The sequence below is a fragment of the Dama dama genome, chromosome 11, assembly GCF_033118175.1.
Source record: "Dama dama isolate Ldn47 chromosome 11, ASM3311817v1, whole genome shotgun sequence".
Classification (NCBI taxonomy): Eukaryota; Metazoa; Chordata; class Mammalia; order Artiodactyla; family Cervidae; genus Dama; species Dama dama.
The window spans coordinates 98,920,945-98,932,865 of NC_083691.1; the positions used below are offsets into that span (position 1 = coordinate 98,920,945).

The following is an 11,921-nucleotide window of genomic DNA, read 5'->3' on the forward strand; positions in this document are numbered from 1 at the left end:
TTTTCTACTCCACCCAAAACTCTGTCTTTGAGATTCTAATCAGCACCAGCACAGAAAAGCTGAAATTTCCACATCACGCCTCCACCCCAGGTGGGTGGTGACCAGTTCGGTGCTTCCCCAAGGCCAACCAGCTCAGCCACCTCTCCTCCTCCAAACCAGAGCAGTGACAATGTCTAGAAGAATCTGGGGCATCTTGATATTTCCTGGCACACAGCCCCATTCTAACTGGACTCTGTCAATGATTCCATTTTATAGGTCATTTGATTATCACCCAATTATGCAATGTGTTTAACATGTATTTATGCAGAACACAGTCAAAGCAATCAGTAAGAAATGTGAAAATATTTAACATTCCACTGCACACAATCACAAGTTTCTATGTGCTTTAGGGAAAAAAAAGTGTCAGCAGAAGACAGCTGGGTCAGTGACCACCTGACTGAAGCTCTAGGAGTCCAGACCCCTCCCCCACTTCCCTCTTCCTCCTCCTGCCCACATCCTTCTCCTCTGACCTTTGCTGGCAGTCCCCTGCCTCTCAAAACCTCCTTCTTCTGCAACATTTCCCCTCAGAGGTGCCCTGAGCAGGACTCAGAGATGGGACACACTCCAGCCTTTTGAATACACGTTTTAGAACAGGGACACGGTAGGAAAAGGGGTTATCAAGACTGCAAAGATGCCGGGCCTCCTGCGAGAAGGTACCTTCCCTGGTCGGGCGCTGGTCCGGAGCTGCAGCGCACAGACCTCTCCTGCCCGTACTATTTACTCCACTCCCCAGCCTATCCCCATCAGCCAGGCGCCTTCCCCATTTGATACATGAGAGTTGACTCAGGTTCTTGTCCAGCACTTTCTCTTCCCACATTCCAACTTGCCCTGCTCAAAAACCAGACACAGACAGCCCGAAGACATGAGTGCAGAGGCTGTGACACAAACCAGATTCCCCCCTGCTGAAATAACCAAGACGCTGTCAACAGCAGCCACGGTGACTTAGGCGTCGTCCCGTCACTGTCAAGCCACAAAGGTGAGGGGGTGTCACAGGCAAAGTGGGGCTGGCCTCAAAACAAGGCGGACACTAATACCTGTCCGCATCTACCTCTAGCCCCATCCCTGTTTCCTCCCTCCCTCGGTAGGCCGCTGTATGCTGATCGCCCTGTTGGAAGGATGGGTCAGGCTTCCAGAGTCAAATCCTGGACCTCTGACAAGCTGACACGCTCTCTGCCACTGCCTCCGCACACCCCACCTTGCTCTGGTCTCCGCGTGGCCCTGCTGATGACCCCCAGCACGTTAGGAGGGTCAAACACCACAAAAAATAAACCAGAGTAAGACCAGGAAGCTTAGGCCCTTGCCTAAGGCCCATCCTCGGGTGGCCAGCTCCACAACCACCCCCACACCACTGAAAGGCCCCTCTCGTTTCAGACTGGTGGCTTTCCAGCCAGGGTGAGCCATGGCCCCCCGAGCCCCCTCCCCAGGAAGAGACCCCGTGTGTGTGTGCACGTCCAGAGGCGCCCTCTGCTTTCTGTGCTTGACTCTTGTATTAAAAAAAACCCACAGGAAGAAACAATCACAATACCCACTCACACACCACACGCAAATAACTAGGTGTTTTATTTAAAAAAAAAAAGCTTCCCCTCCCTGTAGGAAATCTACTTGAATATTCTGTATTCTATTTCAAAAAATGTTTAAATCCTGGTGACACCCTCAGGCTAATTTCACCAACCACTGCATCTGCAAACACATTCTGGTCCCTCAGCCGCTCTTCCGCCCTCGGCCATTAGCACCAAAGCAGTGGCACTTAATCTCAGATGGCTCCTGTACATCATTTTTACATATTAGGATGGACCTTGAAAGCCCTGTGAAGTCAAGAAAATCCAGAAGTACCTCAGCTCTCGAGCTCCAGGGGAAACCTGGAACCCCGCGGGGGACGTGGCTGTTCCACTCACACAGACGTGCAGCGGGGCTGTGCCTGCCCAAGGGGATGACCACGCTGATCACATGGGGGGCGCCAGGGAGAGGACCTGCTACCATTCAGAGGGCCCCCGAGGTCACTGCCCCTGCAGGCCAGTTCCTCCGACAGTCCCCAAGCCCCTACGAATGGCACGGGTCCGTTTCTTCCTAATCGAGTGAGAAGTGGCAGTGAGTGCACACCCCACACACCTGAACGCGCTCCGGGACCTGCTTGGGGAAGTGAGTGAGCAGGGCCCCAGTCCCCACGCCCTCGGGGGCTGCTGTTATCAACACCATCCTGGAGGAAGGTGGGGGTCTCGCTCGGAGCGGCTGGAGAGGCTGTGGGCAGGAGCTGGGCACTCAGCCAGGTCCATACACTGGGGCAGGGGGGCCAAGGAGGGCAAGGCTCCTTAGACACTTCGCACGCCCCTCGGCTGACACCACGGGCTGATCTCCCAACTTTTCTCTGCTGCCCGCCTTTTCTGAGAACTTTCCTCTCTGGATTCTGGAAACAGCCAGCCCCATTTCCAGTTGAGGAGTGGGAGGTGGCCTTGATCAGTCTGAGAGAGCAATTCTCATACTTGATCTTACAGGAGAATCACCTGGTGGGCTAGTCTACAAACAGACCGCAGGGCCCTCCCCGAGTTTCCGATTGGGTTGGCTGGTTGGGGCCTGGGACTGTATGTCAGACAAGTCTAGGGTGATGTTGGGGCTGCCGGTCTGGAGACCAGGCTCAGAGAAGCACAGCTAGGTCAGTCAGCCCGCAGCCCCGTGTTCTGGGTCTGGGGAGGCCGTGCAATCCTCACTGCTCCCACCAGCAGACGCCGGGGCTGGGGACTGGCTGGCAGGCCTCCTTCAGACAGTCCCGCTGGCCCTAAGGATCATCTCATAACCGCTGGGAGGCTGACCCTGGGATGTGGAATCTAGGTCCTCGATGAAACTGCTGCTAGAGAGGGCTCCGGCTGAGACACTCAACTTCCTTACTGTCTATCTGGCAGCCGACAGCACTCCAACCGACTCGGCCCATAATCCACAACCCCAGGGAGACCCCTGAACTGGGCGTCCACATCTCCTAGCAGGGCCTGCTCTCCAGAAACACCCGCCCGCCCACATGCCTTTCCTTCACATTCCCAGGATCTGCACACCAAGGTCATCCTTCTTGAAAGCTCTAATTAATAGGCTAGAGAATGCACCGCTGAAATGCTTGCAGGGAAGGACAGGGAAGGAAAGAAGGGCCACTTTTGGGAGTGAGGGAGTTTTACCAGAGACTACTGTAACAGCCGCTCAAGGGCACTGGTGAGGTGCAGAGCAGCGGACAGGGAAGAGAGAGGCTTTCGGGAGACCCCAGCATCCTGCCTGCAAGTGGAACAGGTGGGGCGATGCAGGGTCTCAGGGTCTGGACAATGACCAGTTGTCTGAGGGAAAGGCTCTGAGAGGTTTCAGGAAGGAAGCTGGGGGGAGTGGATCTCTTGGCGCCTCCAGCGGTCCCCTCCCTTCCTCCTGGAGGCCAGAGGACACCCATCTGTTTTCCTGACCCTATTCCAGAAAATGGACACTCATCTTTATCCCCATAGCATGCCCCCCCCACGCCAGACACTGCCTGCTTCTGGCACCTTCGCCAAGTGACCCCGACTGAGCAGACTCCAGTGGAAGGGCCTGCAGTGTCTCAGCTGCCCCAGGTGAGGGGCTGGGCAGACACGAGGGCCGGCTGGGCTGGGGCACAGGCGAGGTCCACAGAGAGAGGCGGCGAGCACCCAGGAGCCCTGGGCTCCCCCTTCCCACCTGGGTTATGTCGAAAGGGATGGGTAAGAGATTAAACCCGACGAGAGAGGCTGCTCTGATTTCCAGTTCCACGTGGGCTCCCGCACATGCTCACCATATAACCCCGCCCTAGGGCTCAGTTCCAGGGAGCTCTGCCAGCATCAGGTGCCACTCCACAAACCCGATGGGTCTTAACTCATTCATCCCCGCGACAAGCCTCTGGGGTTGCCACTGCCTTCAGCCCAGCTTTACAGGTAAGAAAACCAGGCACAGAAAGATGACGCCACTTCCCCAAAGTCACACAGCCAACTGGAGGGTCCGCAACAGTTCCAGGAATAAAATAGTTGGTTTTGAGAGATGTGTATGCTCACCAAACAGGACTGAGTCAAAAAATCCTTCACTGACACATCAAAAACAGAAATTGCTGCTACTGGGGACTCCAGGTAGTTAATGTTCATCCCCACACTGACACACAGAGGCGTTCATTTCAAAGTCCTATGAAGGAAGCTGTGTAATTTTGTGGAAATGGTGCTAGATCTAGGTAGACCTGGGTTCAAACCCCAGTTCAACCACTTATAACCACCCCCAGGTGGTGCCTTACCCACACCTCACCTTAGCCTCCCCTCAACACCATCTGCCTTCTCCCAGGACCTTGCCGGGGGCCTGGTATGTAGGGGTGCTCAGGAAATGTTGGTTTCCTTCTCCATTAAGGATGAAAACGGCATTGCCCTTAAAGGAGATGTCGAAGGCTGCCATGAATAAGGTGCAAACTTATCGTACGTTCCACAGTACAGTAGGATAAACAACATAATGAGGAAAGGCAAAGGATGTGAACAGCTAACCCACAAAGGATGGAAAAAAAGTCGCTCAGTCGTGTCCGACTCTTTGCAACCCCTTGGACTGTAGCCCACCAGGCTCCTCTGCCCATGGAATTCTCCAGGCAAGAATACTGGAGTGGCTTGCCATTTCCTTCTTCACGGGATCTTCCCCACCCAGCAATCGAACCCAGGTCTCTAGCATTGCAGGCAGATACTTCACCATCTGAGCCCCCAGGGAACTCCACAAAGGATATGACCAGGTAACTCACAGCTAAAATAAAAACTAGAAAGAAAAGATTTTCAATACTTTTGGTAATTTGAGAAATGTAATTTAACAAGTAACATATTCTTAATCCACTAGTTTGGCAAAAATTAACAATATTTGTACTCTTCAGTTCAGTGCTGGGCGAATTAAAGGGGAAAAGGCAATTTCACACATCATCTGTGCTCTGATGAAAAGAGAGATAAAGTCTCTTGGAAATGGGATGGGGTGAGGAAGGCAATTTGGCAAAGTTATGCATTTAATATTATGCATTAACCCAGAAACAAAAAGATCTTAACGACCCAGGTAACCACAATGGTGTGATCACTCACCTAGAGCCAGACATCCTGGAATGTGAAGTCAAGTGGGCCTTAGGAAGTATCACTACAAACAAAGCTAGTGGAAGTGATGGAATTCCAGCTGAGCTATTTCAAATCCTAAAGGATGATGCTGTGAAAGTGCTGCACTCAATATGCCAGCAAATTTGGAAAACTCAGCAGTGGCCACAGGACTGGAAAAGGTCAGTTTTCATTCCAATCCCAAAGAACGGCAATGCTGTAGAATGTTCAAACTATTGCACAATTGCACTCATCTCACACACTAGCAAAGTAATGCTCAAAATTCTCCAAGCAAGAGAATTCCAGAAAAACATCTACTTCTGTTTTATTGACTACGCCAAAGCCTTTGACTGTGCGGATCACAACAAACTGTGGAAAATTCTTAAAGAGATGGGAATACCAGATCACCTTACCTGCCTCCTGAGAAACCTGTATGCAGGTGAAGAAGCAACAGTTAGAACTGGGCATGGAACAACAGACTGGTTCCAAGTTGGGAAAGGAGTACGACAAAGCTATATATTGTCACCCTGCTTAATTAACTTATATACAGAGTACATCATGCAAAATGCCAGGCTGGATGAAGCACAAGTTGGAATCAAGATTGCAGGGAGAAACATCCATAACCTCAGACACACAGATGACACCACCCTAATGGCAGAAAGCGAAGAGGCACTAAAGAGCCTCTTGATGAAGGTGAAAGAGAGTGAAAAGTTGGCTTCAAACTCAACACTCAAAAAACGACAATCATGGCATCCAGTCCCATCACTTCATGACAACTAGATGGGGAAACAATGGAAACAGTGACAGGCTATTTTCTTGGGCTCCAAAAAAAAATCACTGCAGATGGTGACTACAGCCATGAAATTAAAAGACTCTTGCTCCTTGGAAGAAAAGTTATGACCAACCTAGACTACATATTAAAAAGCAGAGATATTACCAACAAAGGTCCATATAGTCAAAGTCATTTCCAATAGTCATGTATGGATGTGAGAGCTGAACCATAAAGAAAGCTGAGCACTGAAGAACTGGTGCTTTTGAACTGTGGTGTTGGAGAAGACTCCTGAGAGTCCCTTGGACTGCAAGGAGATCAAACCAGTCCTCCTAAAGGAAATCAGTCCTGAATATTCATTGAAAGGACTGATGCTGAAGCTCCAATACTTTGGCCACCTGATGGGAAAAACTGACTTCTTAGAAAAGACCCTGATGCTGGGAAAGATTGAAGGCAGGAGGAGAAGGGGACAACAGAGGATGAGATGGTTGGATGCAATCACCAACTCAATGGGCATGAGTTTGAGCAAGCTCTGGGAGTTGGTGATGGACAGGGAAGCCTGGCGTGCTGCAGTCCACGGGGTCACAAAGAGTTGGACACAACTGAGCGACTGAACTGAACCCAGAAAATCTACTTCTGGAAATCTAGAAGACTGAAACATTTGTGTTGACAATGATGTTCTTCACAGATTCCCCACTATTTTTAGAGCAGAAAACTGGAAACAACCTAAATGTTGATCAAAAAGGATAGTTAGGTAAAGTACTCACACTCTGGAATACAGACCAAACATTTCATGTCAGTACATACAGGTCTCCAGGACATAGCATTAAAGCAAATCAAAGAAAATTTTGTATAATGTGTCTCCATTTATATTTACAGTGAGAACATCCGTCCACTGAGGAGGCCTAGAAGCACCAAGGAGCACACCTAGCACCCAGATCTGAGTTTTTAAATTCCATTCTCCAAGAAAAGGAACTTGAACTCTTAGGAAAAATGGCTGAATTCAGGACTAGAAAGTACAAGCTGAGTCCTGGCATTTTGGGGCCAGAAAGTAAAGAAGTTCCCAAAGAATGAGAAGGACATGTCAAAAGGACCTAGGAGCCAGCTGGAAGGGGCTCCTGCAGGCCAAGTCTGGGGCAATTTAAGCAGAAAAATAAAGAAAGAGGGAACTTGTCTGGTGGTCCAGTAGTTAAGAATAAGCGTTCCAATGCAGGGGACACAGGTTCAATCCCTGGTCAGGGAATTAAGATCCCACAAGCCGGGAGGCAGCTAAGCCTGCACGCCACAATTACTAAGCCTGCACGCCACAATTACTAAGCCCACACACCACAACTAGAGCAGCTCCCGCATGATGCAGCTAGAGAAAGCCCACCAGCGCAATGAAGAGCAGGCACAGCCAGAAATTTTTAAAAAATGAATAATGAGAGTAACTATGTTGCATAAAACAGGTATTCATGAGTGCAGAGATGTAAATTAGAGTAAATGAGGGAGAAAGTAAAGATCTTCCTTTTAGTACAATTCCAACTAATAAGCATGGAAAGAAACATGAAATTAGAAAGTCACCATCTGTCAACTATCATAACTGATCTGGGTAAGAATCATCAATGGATTCTAAAACTGCATATTTACATAGTCGCAAGCGATCTTACTATGATATACATGCTAACAACAAAGGGAAAATGATAACTTTTGGTGAGGAAAACAGGCAGACACCCTCTTAATCAGGTCATGAAAGTTAGGACTAGAGAATGGAACTCATCAACAGCATCTGCCTCCCACCACCTAAGATGCCTGCAATATCACCCCTGTGCCGCATTGGCCAAAAGTGCATAAAGTGAATCTAAGTAGGAGGAAACCGCATGCAAACCCAAACTGAGGGACATTATCCAAAACACAGGTAACTGTCTCCAAAACTGTCAGAGTCAGGAAATACAAAGAAAGACTCGGGAACTGTTCCAGATAAAAGGAGACTAAAAAGGTGGTACAGTTTAACACAACACATAATCTTGGGTTTCCTTTTGCTCTAAAGTGGCTACTGGCAAGATCTTGAAAAAGATCTGTAGATGATTAGTGTTGCGTCGACATTTAATCTCCTGATTTTTAATCATCATACTGTTGTCCTGTAAGAAAATGTCCTTATTTTTATGAAACACACAATAAAGTAAAAGCATATCAAGTCTGCAACTTAACATTAAACATTTCAGAGAAGACTCTGTGCATCGTGCTAAGTCACTTCAGTAGTGTCCAACTCTTTATGACCCCATGGACTATAGCCCACCAAGCTCCTCTGGCCATGGGATTCTCCAGGCAAGAATACTGGAGTGGGTTTCCATGCCCTCCTTCAGGGGATCTTTCCCACCCAGGGATTAGAACCAGCATCTCCTGCATTACAGGCTGATTCTTTACCACTAGCACCACCTGGGAAGTCCTGAGAGAGGCGTGATCCCACACAAACATGAGAGGATAAAGCAAATGTCAACATCAGGAGAATCTGGGTAAAGGGTATTTGGGAACTCTGGATTATTCTCACAATTTTTCAGCTAATCAGAAGTAATACATTAAAAGATTTTAAGAGACCAACGTGTGCATATGCACAGAAGCACAGGTAAACTCCTGGGGGTTAAGTTCATGATGGTATTTTTCTTAAAAATACAGAGAGAAAATGAAGCTGGCCTGCCCCAGAGTTAATACTGGTCTCCCCAGAATCAGCTCTCCTCACAAAGCTTCTGCTCCAGGACATTGGAAAAAGCTGTGTTGAAGAATCTCTCAAGACTAGGACTAGCTCCTTAATCAAGTTCCACAGAAGCAGCAAAGACGTAATCAAGCCTTCTTCTCTGCAAATGTTTGCTACTTTTCCTCGGTGAAAGCCAAAGATTCCCAATGCTGTGAGCAGCTGATGATGCTACAGGGCCCTTCCTGGAATACATAATCTCGAAAGGAGTTTTTCATAAGAAACCAGGATAAAATAGTCTTGGTCCCATGTCTCCACCTCTACTTTCACTGAATTCTTAACATGTTACATCATGGGTTGGGGGTGGGAGGCTCAGTCTGTCCCACGGGCTTTTTAGTTCCATTCCCTGGGCGCATTTGTAGATTTGCTGGCTGAGGACAACGCTCCCAGGCAGGCAGCTGCCTAAAGGGACCTGAAGGGCCAGTAGTTCTATCAGATACAACCTGTCTCTTGAGTGCTTTACAGCTCACAACAACCTCTCATGTACATTATTTGATTACATCCTTTCCCTAAATTGATTTTTTAAAAATTACTAATGGCTTAAAGTCTAACAGCAATACAACAAACTATCCAGTTTCCAAAAACAATAGGATATAATGTCTACTCTTAGCTTTGAGTCTAGGTGGGAGGCAGTACTTGCACCTGAGCAAATTAACATTCTGAGATGGCCTAAGCCTAATGAAAAAGTTTAATAAAATAGCTAGTAGAACATGTACAAATGATTCTACCACTGAGCTCACTGGAAATACAGCCTTCCTTTCTATGAATTTTTCCAGCGTTTATTTCTTTAAGCCCTGTCTTCAGGTCAAACTCTCCTTATAACTGTAACTTTGGCTTGTTTATAAGACACCACAGAGAACAAGGCCTTGTGGACTCCACTCACATGCGATGCTACCCCTGGGACAGCACCTCGGCCTCCTGACACCAAACCTCTACACAATTACATGACCTTCCCACATGGGCACCATCACTTCAACTTTATTCCAAGAAACCAGTGAATTGACTCTTCCAGAAATAAGCATTTCCACAAAGAACCCTCCCAAACAAAGGTCCTAGCCTAAATCCAAAGGCAAAAATTCCTGATAAAGAAAGTCTGTTTTCAAATAAAAATTAGGCTTCATTCTAGGACAACCTATAGCTAGCGTATGCGCACTTACCAATGCCAACAGCACCTAGATTCCAAAACAAACTCAGCACAGTAGGTTTTGTTCTCACCTTCCAGAGATGAGAAAATTGAAAAACACAGTTAGCAACTGGCAGATGCAGGACTGGCATACAAGACAGCTCGTTCCATCGCCAACCCTACTGCCCACAGTCCATACCATCCACCGTGAATAGAGATGAATCAGTCAGAATCTCACTGCAACATTCAAACTGCCACCCCACCCCTGCTCCCTCGGTTTAGATGCCCAAATGGGCAGGTGGCAAACCAAATTCCACTCTTTAGCAGTCTCCCAACACAAAACCTATTCAGTGGCAAAGCAAGAAGACAAGATGGGCTTTACAACTGCCTATAGTTTTTTCTTACCCAGAGAATTATTTTCAAGACCTGTCACTATGGATGAACTCGGGGCAGGAGGAATACATGATTATGTAATGTCAGAGGGCAGGCGAGAAGGGGAGGGAGAGCGGAGCCCATCAGACCCCATCACCGCTCCCTTAGCCCACAAAGACGTAAATTACCGTTGACGTTTTGAGTGTTTCAATCTCCTATGGCCTACACATTCAGGACTGGCTTTTCAACAGCCGGTCACAGAAACCCTGCGGGTCTTTCGGGCCTCAATTCATTGACTAGCAAAGCCATAAAGAAAGAAAATAGCAAAAGCAAAGATGTCAGAAATGTTGTCGGGGGCTGTGGACCGGCAGAAAAGGTCAGAGTTTGGGAGGATGGGACCAGATTTCCTACATCGAGGGGCAGGTTTATTTTAACCCGGTTCTGTTTACACCCGAAACACCGCGAGGCCTCGGCATCTGGAGTTACTGGATCCAGACCTGGAGACGCACCAAGCAGGCGCGGAGACCTGCTTGGCCTCCGGGGCGCCGCGTCCCCGCACCCCGGCTCCCCACCGCCCACTCCAGCGCCGCGCTCCCCTTAGCCCAGGCGGCCCGAGGCGTCATCCGGCTGGGGGTCGCTGGGGTCGGATTGTTCTCCAAAGACGCCACCGCCCGGGAACCGCTAGGCTGTACGATTTCCATGACAACCACGGGCGCCGTCCGCGTCCGGCGCGCCCGGCGTCGAGACGCGCGCCGCGCCCCCACTCCGCCCTGGGAGCATCCCGGTCTCCGGCGGCTCCCGGCCGCCGCGACGCTCCCGACCCGGCCGCCTACCTGGCGCGTCCGGGCCCGCGGCGCCCGCGCCCTGCCTCCCCGCCGTCCTCGGTCCCGCCGGGGCGCGCGCCCGAGCCCCGCAGCAGCAGCGCCGCCTCTGGGTCGCGAAGCCGCCTCTGGGCTGCGGTCTGGCTCCAGGTGTCCGTCCCCGTCCCGGCCCGCGGGGCGCACCCCAGCCGCGAACCCGCAGCCCGCGCTGCAGCTCCGAGCCCGCCTCCGCCGCCGCCGCCGCCGCCGCCGCCGCTCCGGAGGCCACGCCGGCCCCGCCCCCCGCCACGCATGCGCGCTCCCCCGGCTCCCGGCAGGCCCGCCCTCACCCGGCGGGTCCTCCTCCGCGGCGTTCCGTGTGGCTTCCTTCAAAACTCGCTCTCCGCTGTGACGAAATCGCCTGCAAGGAGTTCTTGAACTTCTGCACTTTAACTGGACAACGGCGTTTTCGCCCTCAAGTATACTGAGGCTTGGAGGCCCTGACGCATTCCCGAGGAAGAAGGCCCCGGAGAGAGCCGCGGCCCCGGGAACCGCGCTGGCCCTTTGGGGAGCGCGCTTCCCGGGGTCCTTCGGCCCCATCTAGGAAACTGAACAATCAACCTAAAAATAAGCAAAAATTAAACTCATACTTTGATGATACAGATAAGCAAAAAGAAGACAGAAACTGCTTAGACTCTTCCAGACTGTCCTGGCATATTTTTTAAATATACATATATAGACTCTTAAGAAATAGCAGCTCCTTACACCTCTCTCCCAAAGTTCTATTTTTTCCGTAGGAGCGAAATAGAGAAGAGTCAAAAGTTTTAAAAGAAAAATTTCACTTTAATAGGACTTTAAGACTTAACATTTCTCTTGAGGAAGAGAAATAATGGGCTGAATATGAATATTTATCTTCGTCTTTATCAGAAAAAAAATTCTTGAATGAAAACTAATTCAATAAACCAGAACAGTCGCAGCTCACATACCTCAGGTATAAAAGCAACAATGT

The 11,921-nt window shown here is 49.7% G+C and overlaps 1 protein-coding gene across 6 annotated transcripts in view; it reads right to left on the minus strand.

Moving 5' to 3' along the window:
* Positions 1–11,045, minus strand: part of INPP4A (inositol polyphosphate-4-phosphatase type I A) — a 118,550-nt gene extending 107,505 nt beyond the window's left edge. For 2 of the 6 annotated variants that reach the window (XM_061155965.1, XM_061155962.1), the window contains exon 1: positions 10,946–11,030. The gene's annotated coding sequence lies outside the window, so the exon portion shown is untranslated. Of the gene's footprint in view, positions 1–10,945 lie in introns of all 6 variants that reach the window. The other 4 variants (XM_061155964.1, XM_061155956.1, XM_061155961.1 and 1 more) reach the window with 3 other exon arrangements.
* Between the last annotated feature and the right edge of the window lie 876 nt (positions 11,046–11,921).